The sequence below is a fragment of the Thermobia domestica genome, chromosome 15 (assembly GCF_964235325.1).
Source record: "Thermobia domestica chromosome 15, izTheDome1.hap1.1, whole genome shotgun sequence".
Lineage (NCBI taxonomy): Eukaryota > Metazoa > Arthropoda > Insecta > Zygentoma > Lepismatidae > Thermobia > Thermobia domestica.
This window is the reverse complement of record NC_137468.1, coordinates 154,786,113-154,803,013: the sequence shown is the minus strand read 5'-3', so window position 1 is coordinate 154,803,013 and position 16,901 is coordinate 154,786,113. Positions and strand designations below refer to the sequence as shown.

At 33.3% G+C, this 16,901-nt stretch overlaps 1 protein-coding gene and 1 long non-coding RNA gene across 4 annotated transcripts in view; one reads left to right on the top strand and one right to left on the bottom strand.

Annotated features, from left to right (window-relative positions):
- Positions 1-6,380, top strand: part of LOC145671929 (uncharacterized) — a 61,713-nt gene extending 55,333 nt beyond the window's left edge. For both annotated transcript variants that reach the window (XR_014128584.1, XR_014128583.1), the window contains one exon: positions 5,823-6,380. This is a non-coding gene — a long non-coding RNA (uncharacterized LOC145671929). The remainder of the gene's footprint in view (positions 1-5,822) is intronic.
- LOC145671312 (uncharacterized) overlaps positions 1-16,901 on the bottom strand; it is a 220,144-nt gene that overhangs the window by 163,270 nt on the left and 39,973 nt on the right. The window lies entirely within an intron of this gene.

Here is a 16,901-nt window from a genome sequence, read left to right as displayed (position 1 = left end):
TATATGTATAACAGAACATTGGCATAGAGATGATGAGATTGACTATATTGCAATTCCAAACTTTACCTGTGCAGCAAGATATTGTAGAACTAATTCATCAAGAGGTGGATCATGAATTTTTGTTAAGAACGAAATGAAAGTAAAAAAGTGTATTATGTTTGAAAAACTTAATGAAGAAAAACAGTTTGAATGTTGCATAATAGAGATACCTTTGCAAAAAATATGTATTATTTGTGTGTATAGGACGCCCGACAGTAACATTGAAATATTTATCAATAAGATGGATAAAATTTTGGCGTAGTTTCATGTTAAAAATACTTTCCAATTATTGTAGGTGATTTGAATGTAAATTTTCTAAGTGAAAAACTCAATGAAAGCTTTGAATGTTTACTTCAAACATACAACTTAAATTCCACAATTAAATTATCTACAAGAATAAAAAACTCAGTATCTAACACTGACCAGATTTTAGTAAATCCATTAGTCATGAATTATGAGTCAGAAGTTATAAATACAGGTTTCTCAGATCATGAAGCACAAATTGTAAAAGTAAACATTTTAAAACAAACACCTCCAACTGTAGAGAAACCCAATGAAACACCTATAATAATGAGATGTTTTAGTTCAAATAATATTAGTTATTTTGTTTATTTGCTTAGCTTGGAGACGTGGGATGATATTTATGAACTAACCGACGTGAATGACGTATATGAGAAAATATATGATACTGTAAAACATAGTTTTGAAGTAGCATTTCCAATAAAAATAATTTTAGTAAAATAAGGAAGAAAAAAATAAAATGGATTACACCTGAAATCTTAAAAGCAAACATGGTAAACATACAACTAAACAAAACTAGGAAAAGTTACCTACCGGGATGAATGAATTAATTTACAGACAGCACAAAACTAGTTATAAAAATTGTTGAAGATAGCGAAACAAAATTATAACGGTAGGAAAATTCTTCAGTCACACAATAAAACAAAGGCAATGTGGAAAATAATTAAAGAAGAACTCAACATGCAAATACGTAGTACCCATATAAATAGCATAATTTATGAGGGCGTGAACATGACAAATCCAAAGGACATAGCAACGTCTTTTAATAAATATTTCACAAATGTAGGGCAAACTCTTATTAAAAACAAAGGAACTAGTAAAACTAACTTATCGGAACTTAAAATTAAAAAATGTGATAAATCTATATTCTTGAAACCAGTAACGGAGAGTGAAATAATCATCATAATAAAACAAATGAAAAATTCGAATTCGGCTGGGTCGGACGAATTATCTAACAATTTATTAAAAAGTTGTTACAAATATTTAGTTCAACCATTATGTTATCTCTCAAATATTTCAATCGCCACAGGAACCTTTCCTGATAAACTAAAGATTGCTAACGTTAAACCTTTGCACAAAAAAGGTAAACTCAATGAAATGGAAAACTATAGACCGATATCATTGCTGCCCATTATAGGTAAAATTCTGGAAAAAATAATGTTCAATCGGGTTTGGATTTTATTAATAAATATTCTATTATATCCAACACACAACATGGTTTCTTGAAAGGTAAATCTACTGAGACAGAAATTTTTCATTTTCTAGAAAACTGCAGAAAGTTACTGGATGAGAAAAAAATATCTATAGGAATATTTTTAGATCTAACAAAAGCCTTCGATTTAGTAAATCATCATATATTGCTAGAAAAACTTAGTTGCTATGGTATTAGAGGTTTAGCAAATAAATGGTTTGAATCATACCTTAAAGATCGGAAACAAGTAACTGAAATCACAGGAATAGTTAAAAACAAAATTCAAAAATGTGTGTCAAGTGAAGAAATTATTAATCGTGGAGTACCACAAGGATCAATTCTAGGACCATTTCTCTTTCTTCTTTATTTAAATGATCTTTCTGAAAGTATTAATAGTTCATGTGTGACTTTATATGCAGATGATACAAACATAATAGTTAGTGGGAAAGATGAATGCGAATTAGCTTCGAACTGCCAAACAGCAATGAACCAACTTTCAAGTTGGATGAATAAAAATGACCTAATCATTAATGTAAATAAAACATGTGCCTTAAATTTTAACAATGGTAAAAGTAATCAAGCCAATGCAATAATAAAAATAAAAAATAAAACAGTTAAATATATAGAAACTGCTACCTTTCTCGGAGTTAAAATATCTAATAATTTCAACTGGGAACCACATATAGAACAGGTAAGAAGTAAGCTAAGCAAACTATGCTATGCAATTAGATGTGTAAGAGGTAAGATTAATGTAAAAACAGCTAAGTGTATATATTACTCAAATTTTCATTCTACAATAAAATATGGCTTGATGTTCTGCGGAAATGCACCTAAAAGTATTGCTATCTTTAGGCTACAGAAGAAAGTACTAAGAATACTTGCAGGAGTAAAATGGAACTCTTCTTGCAGAAATATTTTTAAGGAACTTGGAATAATGACTCTTCCCTCAATGTATTTGTTCGAAATATTAATGTATTTGAAAAAACAATGTAGTAGTGAATTTATTGTTAACAAAGACATTCACAGTTATAACACAAGAAGTAAAGACGACATTCACTTGCATGCACATAGAACAAATATATACAATAAATCAGTTGCGCACAAAGGTACTCTATTATACAATCTACTTCCATCATGTGTAAAAAATCAGGTCTCTCTCAATAGCTTTAGATCCAAGCTTAAAAGGTACTTGATAGAACATTGCTTTTACTCGGTTGAAGAATATGTAAAAACTAATTCGTATACGTAAAATTAAATGTATAGTAAGTAAATTAGTGAAACCATAAGAATCTATATGTAATAATAGTATGTATGTTTGTGTATACTGGTATATATATAAATGACATGTCCAATTTCGTTGTATGACGATGAACGGATGCAATAAATTATGATTATGATTATGATCATGAAGACGGAAACTTTTTTATTTCAAGTGAAAGTAATTATTAGCAATAAATAATGCTGGTTGATGTTAATATCCATCAAACAACTTAAATGAAATAACATTGTTAACAGTTTTCATTGGACTTAGTTTTATACTTCTAAAGTATAGTATGCGTAAGTTTTGGAGGTGTTCTAGATAGGCTATGTCCGCCGTCCGTCCGTCAGTCTAATGACAGGTATCAGGACAATAACGGTGAGAGGTTTAGGGTAATCGATTCAGCATTGCAAGAATAAGTTTCATATTGTCGGATATTTCTCTACTTAAACCAGAATCGGTAAAAATAGACAATTTCCATTTTCAATATTAATTACTTATGAAACAAAAACTTAGCTCCTGCGGTTTCAGTTTGATTCCTAATAGTGATAAGGAATAGCGAGACGCTATTTTTCATATGAACTCAGAGCACGAAAAACAGGTTCCATCTTTGACCTTATTGGAACATGAAGTTGTATGTATACTACTTCTGGCTCTGCATAATTTGAGAGTACCTGTAATTTTACACTCTGAAATGAAACTCAGTTATTTACTTCTACTTATTAATATTTCTTCACATGGTACCTGCACAAACTGTTATTAATCTAAGAATTTATTTTATACAGAGACTTATGACCAAGCTCGACGAAACCTAAAGAGAACTGAATACAGGGGAAGAGGCAGGGGCGGATCCAGGACCGACTTCTGGGGAGGGCGGTTGGTTGTCATAATGCTACTTTAAGGGCTCTAAACTCTGGGATGGATATTATTTATATATATAAAACAAGAAATTTTCCTCTTCTGGGGTGGGCGATCGCCCCGATCGCCCGCCCCTGGGAAGAGGTTGTTCAACGAAAACACGGAAGCGAAAAGGAAGATTCACCACATTTTACTCCCACAGTTCGGAGTCGGATTGTAATCCGGGGATAGGAGACATAGCGGATAGATATCCATGTTCCGCCACAAGCTATTTTGCTAAAAGGGACTTCGGCTTCAACAGCAACTGTAGTTACCAGCCGTAGCAGTCAAACAACACCAGAATCTTCAAAGAAGCAGTTTCAGATTGTAGTAACGTAGGTTCGTATCGATATATGTTTACTATTATATTATTTACATGTATACTTGCTATTTAAATGCGAGGCATTATCTAGATATCGGTTAAGTAGTAGGACAGAAAGGATATGCAAGCTGGATGCTATCATTTCTTAAATTTAACTGTCTCCAATAGCTGATTTTTTAAACTTTAGTTTTGTATAATGGGACGCCTATATATTAATGTTCATGAAATGGTTTGTTACGTAGGTTTTGCAAATGTGAAATAACGTTTAAATATTTGCGCTATTAAATATTTAATAGGGAGTTCCAAGATTAATAAAGCAGATATGCATCATTTCCTCTCCTTTCTGTAGCGTACATCATAAATCCTTAATTTTATATTAATAGCAGTGTGACTGCACCGCCAGTTTTCCCTCGCTCGTTTTTCGATGAGAAACAAAGTTAGTCGAGTTAAGAAAAATATGAGTGAAAAACAGTGGAATCAGTGTACAAAGTAGCATTCATACCCACTTAAGTACCTAGACCCCACTAATGAAATTATAACGGTGAAGGGCGCAGATACTTGTGTGGATGACTGTACAAGTTACTTTGTGAATGCAAGTTCAGAATACGGCTGCCACTTTTAGGAACATTTACGGACGTGTCAATTCAAACAGAAACATTAATGTATGAGAAACTTAATATGAAAGAGACCAACATCTAAATGATATACTCTTAATGTAGATAAAGCACTTCAAAGTTTGTGATATAACCGTGATGAGAAATGAAAAATCACGATCTTTCAAATCGTTTCTGTTATTTCTTTCAATTAAATCGGCTTTTTAAAATTTAAATCGCTTTTGCCAGATTCTTTTTAGAAAACCATGTAAATAATGCTTCGTTCTTATATGATAAACTACAGGGTTTTGGGTTTCTTTCTTAAATGGTGATACAATAAAAGCTAAAACATTAGTTCCTATTAGTTTCAGGGTGCGAAATCATAAAATCGAAGTCGATAGGGGGGACTGTAGGATTAAAGAAAGAAAAAGAAAACATGACATGCCAGAAATCCAAGCCTTAACGATAACCTTTATTTGTAATTTGCATCTTAACTCCGATTTTGTGACTACTTTTACAGAGCGATGTTCAGCCAACGTTTGTTTCTGGCAAGCAGGCTGAAAAAATACTGTACGTTGATTTCAATGTCACTGTTTTATGGCAAATGTCTCAGACCATTTAATCTGTCCACTGTTATAGAGAACCGAAGATATGATTTAACTATCTTCCTAAAGTATCCAATTTGAGTACCCGATAAACTCTTTCTGTAATAATTTAATTGCCATGTTTTTTTAAAAAAAATACTCTTTTTTGACAAAATATGGGGCCTAGCAATAATTTTGCAATTATCGGATGAATTCACACTATCTACAACTCACTCAAAGTATACAATTGAATTAAGTATTTTGAAAGTTGAAAAATACAGAGGATAGGAATTATTTTATTAATAACTAACAGAGCAGGTAAAAATTCTGAGCTCCTAATGTATGATTGTCTTGAAAAAATAATAAATCTCTAGAAAACATGTATTCGGTAAATAAAAAATAGTCCCAGTGGTAAGGGAGGGGCATGTTCCCGGCTGTCCCCTTCCTCCTGGCTACGGCACTGTGTACGTACATCGAACGTCCGCTGGACGTACTTTGAACGTATGTATGCTGTATGTGTTGTATCTGCTTATTAGTATCCATTGCCTGTTTAGTTTTAAATATACCAACTATATTGATGTAATTGAATATGTATAGGTTAATGACACTATTGAGGTGTTAATGTGTTTTTTTTTAGGTCTATTGGTGAGGAACGCAAAACAGCCAGTTGAAAAACAAAACCAAATGTAGAAATTACCACAAAAAAAAAGAGGTTTAAAGGACATTTGTGATGTTTAAATATGTTTACTTCACTTGAAACTATATTAACTTGAAAGTTTAGTTAGGCATATAGAAAAGGGTTCATTTGTAACCTAAAAAGTTAAATTGTGAAGAAAGTGGACTCAAATGGTATAAATAAACATCTGCGTTATGATAAAATCAAAGCATACGTACGAATAACCCGAAGTTGTCTTGGAATTAATATTAATAGTTGAATAAATATGTTAATCTTACTTTATCTATTTTCATTAATATATGTACCGTACATTAACTTTCCCGTAATGGAAATGTAGTCACCTATATAAGTACCTGGAACGCTGATCTTATAATTCCATTATATGAAATGCAGGTATTTATGTAGATAACTGTACAATCAGCTTTTGCCTTCGTCACGTAGAAAAAGTACATATATAATAGGCAAGTGTAATAAGTGTTCAATTCTTTGTATTGTAGTAGCTATTATGTTGAAGAATAAAGCTCCAACAAAGGCGTACACTTTTTTTTTTTTTTTTTTTTTTTTTTTTTAGAAACTTGTAGAGTATAGTTGACTAATTCTTCACAATCCTTTGAAGTTTCTTTATGCGAGTTTATGTATTACAAATATAATATCCGCTTAAAATGAAAAATCTGATTTCTGAACTACATTTTACAATGTTTCTATAAGTATTGCTCGATTAACATCCACATTTCATAAAGCCTTTGTTGTAGACTTCAATGTTTTGTTTAATGTCATTTTTGTTTCCACAGGTACGTTAGTCAGACGAGTTGTGTGTGTGGGTACCGTTTAGGGATGGCCACATTTTTTCGAAAAATACTTTTTCGAAAAATGGCTTTTTCGAAAACGAAAAAACGAAAAATTTTTTGAAAAACGAAAATTTTTTGGAAAACGAAAAATTTTTCGAGAAACGAAAAATGTTTCGAGAAACGAAAAAAATCGAAACAGAAGGACAAAGTTTGGAGATGGAACACGAAGGGACGAAACGAAACTGAAGAGAAATTTGAAGTTGCGAAAGAGCAACATTTCCTTCCCTGCCTGGTTTGATTGAAGTTATAAACAAAAGAAAAGAAACGCATCATTAATACAGATAAGCTTTACTCCCTGACTGAAATTGAATAGTATCTTATTTCGCTGATGCGGCGTGTTCTAATCGTAATAGCTATTTGAGACTGCTTTTAGCTAGCTATCTCGTACTCGCCTTTGCTGATACGGTACGTGGTTTCGTATTCGCTGTGACTGAATATTTTGGTAACAATAAAAGATTGTTGTTTAGAGAAAGGACACGTGTCCTACGATATCAACACTTCTGATGTGTTTATTGGCCTAGTGGGAGAAGCATTAATTCGTTATGAGGAATACCCAACCGAGTTCATTATATCAGTTACCAACGCAGAGCTTGTTTCGAACTATATAAGAGAACTCCAAGAAGAGATATTTTCGGGAAGTATTTACAATGGGAAAGTCGAATATATGGGAACATTTCACTCGTGAAAATGATGGTGTTTCTTCAAAATGCAATTACTGTCAAAGTATTATCCACAATCGAAATTCAACGACTGGCTTGTGGTACCATTTAAGATCACGACACGTTGGTGTTATACAGGAAACATCAAGATAGCAGTCACTGGTAGAGATTATTGAGGCCGAGGGTGATCCAGAGATGGAGCTACAAAAGAAACAGAGGTAAGTGATTGTACATTGGTGTCATTTGAATCTTCTAGCCCCCTCCCCGAGTGGGGTAGATAAGATTTATTTAGAGGACACTCGTGTTTGACACTCTTAGAGTAAAAAAAAAAAAAAAAAATAACGTGACACGAACACACTTAGTGGACTATTTATCTTTACACTCTTGTAACTTTTAGAATAATATTAAAAAGGCTGAAATTTTGTTACAAACTAAGGATGCTACAGTATCAAACATCCACAAAGATCCAGGCCCGTGCTGGCTTACTAATGAGGGCGATGGACAAGTCTACCAAGAGGGCGCTCATACAAACGTGATTACGTTATATATATATATATATATATATATATATATATATTTGTGTGTGTGTGTGTGTGTGTCTGTCTGTCTTTTGGAAGATTTAATTCCTGTCTCCAAGATAAAAAGAAAAGTATAGACCAACCTGGGTGTAGAAATGACTCGGAGCGATGACCACCCGAAAATTTTCGGAAAAATGCAAAAACAGCCATACTCCAGAACAAAATGTCGGATTGAAATTGGGCAAAAGTGAATGTCCATTATTTTTAGTCATAGATTCCATTAGTGTACAATCGGATAAAGTGCAGTGGCGGTGCAAGGGTGGCTCCCAAAGAAACTGGGGGAGCACAGTTGTCTTCAATATTGGCAGACGGGCAGATTTAAGGCTTTTTTTTGGTGGCGAAGGGGCAGATGAGACTCAGATGAATCTGCTTTCTGAGGTGAACATGTTGTATATTATATATCAGGCGATGTAGATGAAATAGTGGTACATATCAGTATTACAAATCAGTGCCATGAACTTATTCTGAAATCTGAATACATGTATATTTGTAATTGGTATGCTTCTACTTAGACCGCATTAAATTTTAGGATACTTATTTTATAATAACTTAAATAATGACTTTCCCAAAACTATGAAGAAAGAAAATCAATTATGTATGACGCAAGAATACTATTATTTGAGAAAAATGATGATGATCTCAATAGCATTATAGGAATCGTTACAGAAATTAAATAAATAGACTAACAATAATTAAAGACGAATTTAATGTGTTCAAATTGGGGGGCAGGCCCCCCATTTCCTCGGGATTTGTGCCCTATCGACAGCTGAGACAATTTTCCAGCATGAGGAGAGGCACATATCCTTTTCTGACACTTATTGCAATTTGTGTCCAGGTAACGGAAGCTGAATTAATACAGATTGATGTGATGTAAATACGCCAGGATACGAAGTTCAGTTTGAAATATGAAAGAATACGATTCTTTTTTTAAAATGAAACAAGCCAAGAGACATCAATTTCATCTCACTTTCCTTTGTGGCAGTCGGACACAAATCATCACATTTCTCCCCCAAAAACACATTTCAAATCGAATTATTGAGGGGACAGTCCCCCGTAGTTCCAAGATTGGGAACATGTCCCCCTCATCCTCTCGGGATTTGCGCCAATGACTATATGAATTTACTATATAGAACTGATATACAGAAGGACAATTAAAACCACTTTCCTCTAACGTGGTGTTTCGCAGGGTGCTCTATGCGCGGGACGCACTGTACCCTTCACGGGTTCTTCACTCACAGTAACACCATGTATTCATTTTATAGAACTAAGCCATACAGAAAAATAAATAAAACCGTTTATCTTTGATGTTGTTTCGCAAGGGTGCCTTGACGAGTTCTTTTCCAACGATAACAGTAGGTATATTGTATAGAACTGTGGCATACAGAAGCACTAGCGGATCCAGAGGTATCGTTTGGAGGTGCGGTTCGCTTTCTGGAAGATGAGGTAGCCTAAAAGTGACCAGAATTTTAATTTGCAAAAATGGGACACATATGGATCCGGGGCTGGAGAGGGGGGGCGTAAACCTGATTCTCAGATTATATTTTGTGACCCGATTTTTTTTGAAAGTATAATCTTTCTCTAGAGTTAAATTAAATACGAACTTCCGTTTCGGAGGCGTGGCGGTATCCTAATTCACTTCACACTTAGTCACCACAATATATCAGATGCACTGTTTTGCACAGCACTTACACAAAATACTATATTGACGATGGCATTTATATGCCATCTGTTATCTGCCACGAAGCCTCTCCCATATCTCCTCTGTGTATATAAATATAGCTTCCCTTTGTTTCACTAAAGTGATCCCAAGAAAACATGAAGTTTGACATAACTATCAATTTCATTATCCAATAGAATGCCTTGACGTTCGTCGACCCCTATCTATGACATTTTTTTTTCACTGTCTCTCTGATCTGATCTTTGATCTATGGCGCTATGGAAAGAACATTTCCTGAGGGCAAGATCTTGGATTTCCGTTACGTTTCGTTTTGCTAAACTCAATATTTCACCATGATTTCAGTTTATCAACATTATTGATATTTTCTTAAGTGCGCGTTAAGATTGCGGCTACATAAGTCGTACCAAAATCTTCTGATGTATCAAAGGTGAAGAAAACATTTCTATGATTGGTATAGAACCCAGGATTCACGAGGAGTTGGGGAGTCATTGATAAGCCTTGACGTTATGTGTGCATGGAATAGTTCATTTCTCAAGAAAAGCTCCCAACTGTACTCAATTGATGCATTTAAAGATGAATGTGTAAGGAATTCAATTTCTTGTACATTCAGGAATTTTTAACTTAAGCAGGAGCGAGCAAGAAGACAAATATAGGACACTATTACAAAAGTGTAGACCTCTATACATAGGATATTTTGATTTGTTGCTTGAGCTTAACGTTCCATGGTAGTGACATGACCATCCTCTTTGTTCTCATCATCATCATCGTCCTTTTCCCCACCTTCTACTTGTGTGAGTTTTCTAATATATTCTATTCTTTGAGGATTACCGATGTACTCTAAGGGTATATTGGGTTTTGCGAATAATGTAGCAAAAGGTTTCCAACCGGCAACTGAAATATTTTTCTTACGACATCTAACAAAATCGGATACCAAATCCGCTATATTTGCACCTGGAATTAATTTATTATTAATATTTACATTTCCATTCTCATCCCATTGAATATTAGGATTTTGTTTCAATTTACGTAATAAAGGTCTTGCTTTACGTTTACAAATTTCTTGGAGAGTAGATATTATTTCATCCTCCTTTTCCTCCTCTTCTTCCTCCTAATCTTTATCAATAGTAGTAGTAGTTGTTGTTCTTGTAACTGCTGCCGGTTTTTGAATTATATTTAAATATTTTTGTAAGTCCTCTCTATATCGTACCCATTTTTCTTCTGCATTTAAACTTTTATTATTTAAAATTTCTTTCATTCCATCATCAAGATTAGATATCGTTTGATAATGATGTAATTTCTCTGGTGAGATTAAAATTAGTTTTTGTGCGTTTTGCATAATTACTTAATTAAACTTGATAATATACTTCCTAAAATAGATGCAAGCAATGCAGTAAGAAAACCACCTTTTTGTATAATTATTCGTTTTTTCTTTTGTTTTAATGACGGACCTTTTTTCACCAAATATCTCAGTTCCATTTTATATATTTTTAATTTATTTATCTCTGTTTTATTTAACGGAATATTTCCCAGTAATACGTTATATGAACATTCGCAAATTGAGCGAATTAAATCAAGATCTGCATTTTGTAAAATTGCCTTACGTGCTTTCGGTTTTGACTTTGCTAAAAGTATTAACAAATGTGCATTTTCCGTACTAATCATTTTTACGGATATTAAAGCACAAATAGTTGTTAGAATATAAACCATATTGCAATTATTTTTTTTTTACAGGCACATAAACATAATTAAAAGAATCTGTTGGAAAGATATTTGTTCCAACTCGCTGCTCATCAGGAGTATTTTGTTTTAAATCAAAAAGTAAATAACCATGTGCAATTCGAGTTGCATCTTGATATGCTTCTTGAATAAATTTTGTATTACCTGGATACAATTGTCGTGCCAGATAATTAATTTGAGCTTGGTCTCTAGGATTTTTAAAACAAACAATATAATGACAATTTAACGAAATATCCCCCATTCCCTTTCGTTGAAAAATATTCTGTGTTATAAATATTACACTTATATTTCTATTATGGCTACCTTTAGTAAAAATATCTACAATCCGATGGTCACACTCACGCATTAAATCATCAATAATTACAAGATGTGGACCCTCGTGTGCTTGAAATTCATTATTTTGAGGTAAACCTTCTTTAAACGTACAGTTTGAAAGAGTATCATACAATGGTTGCCATTCACCATAACACCATACAATATTTTTAAATAACTTACTATAATGGTCAAGAAATGTTTTAACAAAATATGATTTTCCACAGCCTGTAGGACCTGCTACCATACATGTAAAAGGAATTTTCCACTCCATATTTTTTTTCTCTCTCTCTATTACAGATATATCACATTTATTTTAAATAACGTTTTTAACCATTTTGCTTTATTTTCTCGTTTACATAAAAACAGCGTTTGTTGAAGAAAAATTTGATTTAGTATACCTCGTGATGATGATGACAATTTAACTACGCAACGGGAATTTACTGTTGTTAGAATTTAAAATATAAAATTCACCTTTTGAAATTATAAAATCTACAAGAAATACTCGTGACGACATGATTTACCTATAAATTCTTGACTTTTTTTTTTTTTTTTTTTTTTTTTTTTAACAATAGAGTATGCTTTAAATCAATCCAAGAATTTTCGCTTTTTGGAAAATCCAACCATTTCACATAGGCTTTATTATTTTTTTCCGCAAAACTTTTTCAATCAAATACGTATGAGGATATTTGGTTTTCATTAATTCCTGTTCATAAAAACGTCCCTGTATAGGTTGTTGCTTGCTATCTTTTAAGTGGTAGGTCGGTGGATTTGTCAGGAATGCTTTAGCTATTTGAAAGATTTCAGTCGTCCAATTACGAGTAAATCCTTTTTGAAATTGCTTCTTCGCCTTACTTATTCCAACATAATCATTCACTTTAAATTTTGGTTTTCCTTTAAAGGAAGCAAATTTTTTACAATACACGGTTGATAATAAAACCTGTTCATGTTTTTTTGGTTACATCTGCAGGTCTCATTTTGATAATGCTATGTTTAGTATGATTATATTGTTTTAGTAATTCTGGTAATATATCAACCCATTTATAATTACCTTGTATAGTAAAGCGTTTCCACATTAAATTACGCAATGTTTTGTTAAATCTTTCGACAATACTAGCTTTTATTTCAGTATATGTAGAATAATGCTTAATATTATATTTTTTCATTAATTGAGTAAAGTATGTGTTGTAGAATTCTTTGCCTCTATCCGTCTGAAGATAATTAGGACTTATCTGATTTTGCTTTAAAATCGACTCAAAAGCTTTGGCTACATGTTCACCAGTTTTTTGTTTCACAGGCACCGCCATGCTTTTTTACTAAATGTATCTATGACAGTTAATAAATATTTATAATTTTTATTAATTTTTGCTAGACCTTTTAATTTCCCATTATTCATTTCTACAAGATCTGCCTGCCATAAATTGTGAATACCTTTGGTAATAACAGGAATTCTAGCATAGTGTTTTCTAGCAGATTTATGTAATTCATTTACAATATTTTTCTTTCATCCTGATAGGACATCACTTCTATGTATTTCTCCTAAAATATTATTTACATATTTTACATTGATTATCTTTTTCCATAATCTTATAATGACCCCATGGTAAAGTATGAACATTACAAATGGTCACACATGTAGGAAAAAGAGAGATTAATTAAATATATAATTAATCACTTCTTCTAGGCTAGACCCAAGAGACGAATCATAGGATTTTATGCAGGAATATGCTCCCATCTACTACTTTCAATTAGCAGTGGAATTTTTTTTAAAAAAAATATTTGTTTTCACGACGTTATTTAGATTAATATTTGTAAGCTTTGTTCCATTGGACTATTTCTCAGGGACTTGCCCTCGTCCTCCTTTGCATGTGCAAATGGTAAATTTTGTCTTTCCGCGGATTGATTGCTGTCTGATTAGCTATGAGTCCTGCAAGTTTCATTCCAATCGCTCAGCTCCTTCCAGGCTAGACCCAAGAACCGAACCTTTACTCTTAATTCTTCCAGTAATCTCTTATTCCTAATCTGTGTCCTATATTTTCATTATAGTCTTTGCTAAACACTACATCAATTGTAATTCACATTTACGCTAATTTTGTAATAGTCAATCAATCAATATATCCATAATCTATCCCATAATCACTAATCTTTCTTCTTTCTTAACTACCGTAAAAGTCTGTGTCGTACCTGAATTACTTTCTGTCTTGTTCTCATATCCTACACTTCTCCCCCTTTACAAAATCACAACCTAAAAAAATTACAGTGAATATAATATGCAAATCTAGGAATTGAAATCAATTTTTTTTATCTTGCAACTCCAGGGGTTTGTTTCTCTTCTTTCGCTTACACCATCTATGTATCAGAAAATCAATCGGCACCATCAGAAAATCAATTTGTGACTTGCATACTCTTCTGCTTTTCAATCAGCTGAAATATAATTCGATGTTGATCTTGCAGTAAATTGGACTTATCAATTTTCTTCGACTCAACACTACCATCACTCTTGGAATTCTTTAAGTCAGAAACTTTCCTGTTTTCAGCTTCGCTTTGTAAACCAATTTGAAAGTATTTGTTTCAATCGCGTGGGAGAGATAACTTGATTAGTACCGCCATCAACTGATCCCATGAACGGATAATTAACTATCTTTCCTTCTTCATGAGCTGCATTTCCTCCTGATCTGGAAGTTTCACACTCCGTTTAAACCTCATATGGAAATTTTAGCCTTTCGACTTTGGACTTGCTAATCTTCGTATCGGACTGATCTAGAAGCATTACTATCTTACGATGATCCATCATCGTTCATTTTACAAGATATTGAAAGCTCATGAAACTAGGTAATTCACTAGTTCCTCCTGTTCTGTACATGTTACTGTATTTTCCGGTGACTGCATGTCCTCTACTGAAAGTATCTGTTATTTGTAATTTTTTGGTTCAGAGGTATCATAACGACAGGCTAACACAAAATGATTCTGTCTTCAAGCATTTTTTCCCACGCTGGGCATGCTCCTTTCTTATGCCGTAATTTGCAGTAATTGCAACTGGAAGGTGGTTTCGGTAACGAATTTGGTGATGATGAACTAGAACTGGCTGTATGTTGGTCGGTAACTTTGGAACGATTTTTCGAACGGTGGATTGTGTTGACATCATTGACTGGACCTGGTTTATACAAAGGTAACTGATATTCAGTACTCTCCATAGTAACAGCAATACCAATAAGTTTTTGAAATGTCAAATCCATTGTATTTAACAGTTTTCGCCTTATGGCTTCATCAGGTACTCCAAAAACAAGCTGATCACGTAAATTTTCGTCTAAACATTACATTCGCAAAATGACGATTGCTTTTCAGTTCTAAAACAAAACTAATGATCGTTTGACACGGTTTTTGCTTTATAGAGTGAAATTGGTATCTTTCAGAGATTACATTCACTTTTCCTGCATATAGGACCGAACTAACCCATCTGGAGGCCCTGGACTGGAACAAATATGTGGCCCCGACTGACTTCACCTAACACTTTTCTGTGAAAGTACAGTAGAATATTTAAAGAAATACCGGTATATTTCAAATTTTATTTTATGATGGTATCTTTATGATTCTTTTTAGATAGCCAGTTGATTTTCTGATCATAGTAGAGGCCCCGACCTGGAAGCACAGAGCTACAGCTCCCCTTAATCCGGCCCTGCCTGCATAGTACGTTTTCATTGCTTCTTTTAATTCTGAATATAAGGCCAGCAAATATTACATAATTGTTCTATGTTTTTGTACCCATGATGGTTATTAATGTGGGTACTTTCCTATCCTTAGGAATGTGGGTTACTAAGCATATATGTTCAAATCGTTCTAAATTGGATTCTATTCGGTCCGTTTCACTGTTGAAGGGAGGAAAGCTTGGTAACATCGCTATACTGAAAACGTAGAATGCTTCACCATAACTGTGCCAATGTAGAAATCGTATCAAAAATCAACACACTACTTAATTCTTCTATTAATCTTTTATTCTTAATCTGTGCCTTTATATTTTCCTTATATATTTGCTAAACAATCAAACGTAATTCACATTTATACTGATCTTGTTATAACCAATCAATCAATATATCCATAATCTATATCTTCATAATCTATCCCATAATAATTACGCTTTCTTTCTTTCTGAAGTACAGTAAAAGTCTGTCTCTTTTCTGAATTACTTTCTGCCTTGTTCTCATATCCTACAGATATGGTTACACAATGACAGATAATTTATACAAATCGATGGTTAAAGTTTCACTAACCTTATCTAGTGTGTTGAGTTTAAAAAAAAAATTAAAAACCAACACGCATCAGCATGTAACACAACCAGTAAGCAAATATACTAAGGTCTAGGAGAAAAGAATTTAAAAAGTAAAATACAGGGGGGACCTCGTTGCGTAGTCGCTAACGCTCTCGATTTCGGCGCGAGCGGTACCGGGTTCGATTCCCAGTGGGGACAGTCGGTTCAAAAAGTGTAAAACGCTTTTTCAGGCCAGCCATCCTGAATGAGGTTTTGGGCGAATGTCGGAGTGGTACCTAACTTACAGGTCCCAGGCCGCTTCCTTCCCTATAACCGGATAGTGTGCTAGCCGAAAGACGTAATCCCTCATACGTGACGGGCTAACATTGCCATAGATGCCGAAGTCCAGGAAGTCTAAATCCTACGTAAAAGACAGGGGTTCCAACACTAAACTTTCTCGCTCTAATTTCAGAAGCTAACCTAAATTATGCTGAAGTTCTTCCCTAGATTTTCAAGAAACAGGATAAAATTATAAAATCTTTTCGAAAACGTTCGTTTGAAGAAAATTCACCTTAAAAGTAAACTATCCTTTCTCGATTTTTCGAGGTATTATTTATAGTGTTATTAATGAAGTATTTGTTTATAAACTATTAGCAAAATTGGGTGAAACATACTTGAGGAATTTTTTTTTTTTAACTAATTCCTAAGAGCAAACTACCTTTTCTGAATATCTTCATGACGAATAGTTTATGCATCTTTACATCGTTATTAATGAAACATATATTTGTGAAATAAAAAAACGTCTGATTCGTTCTGAGAATGCCAATTTCGAAATACTTACGCACAATAGTATTCCTTTTAATCTTTTTTAAAAAAGATAGTAATGCCATATTGTCAGCTTATTAGTGAAATATTTATAAGCATTATGTGCCTAAAGAGTATGTGTGTCATAGTTAGGAAGAGTCAACAATCTTATATAGTT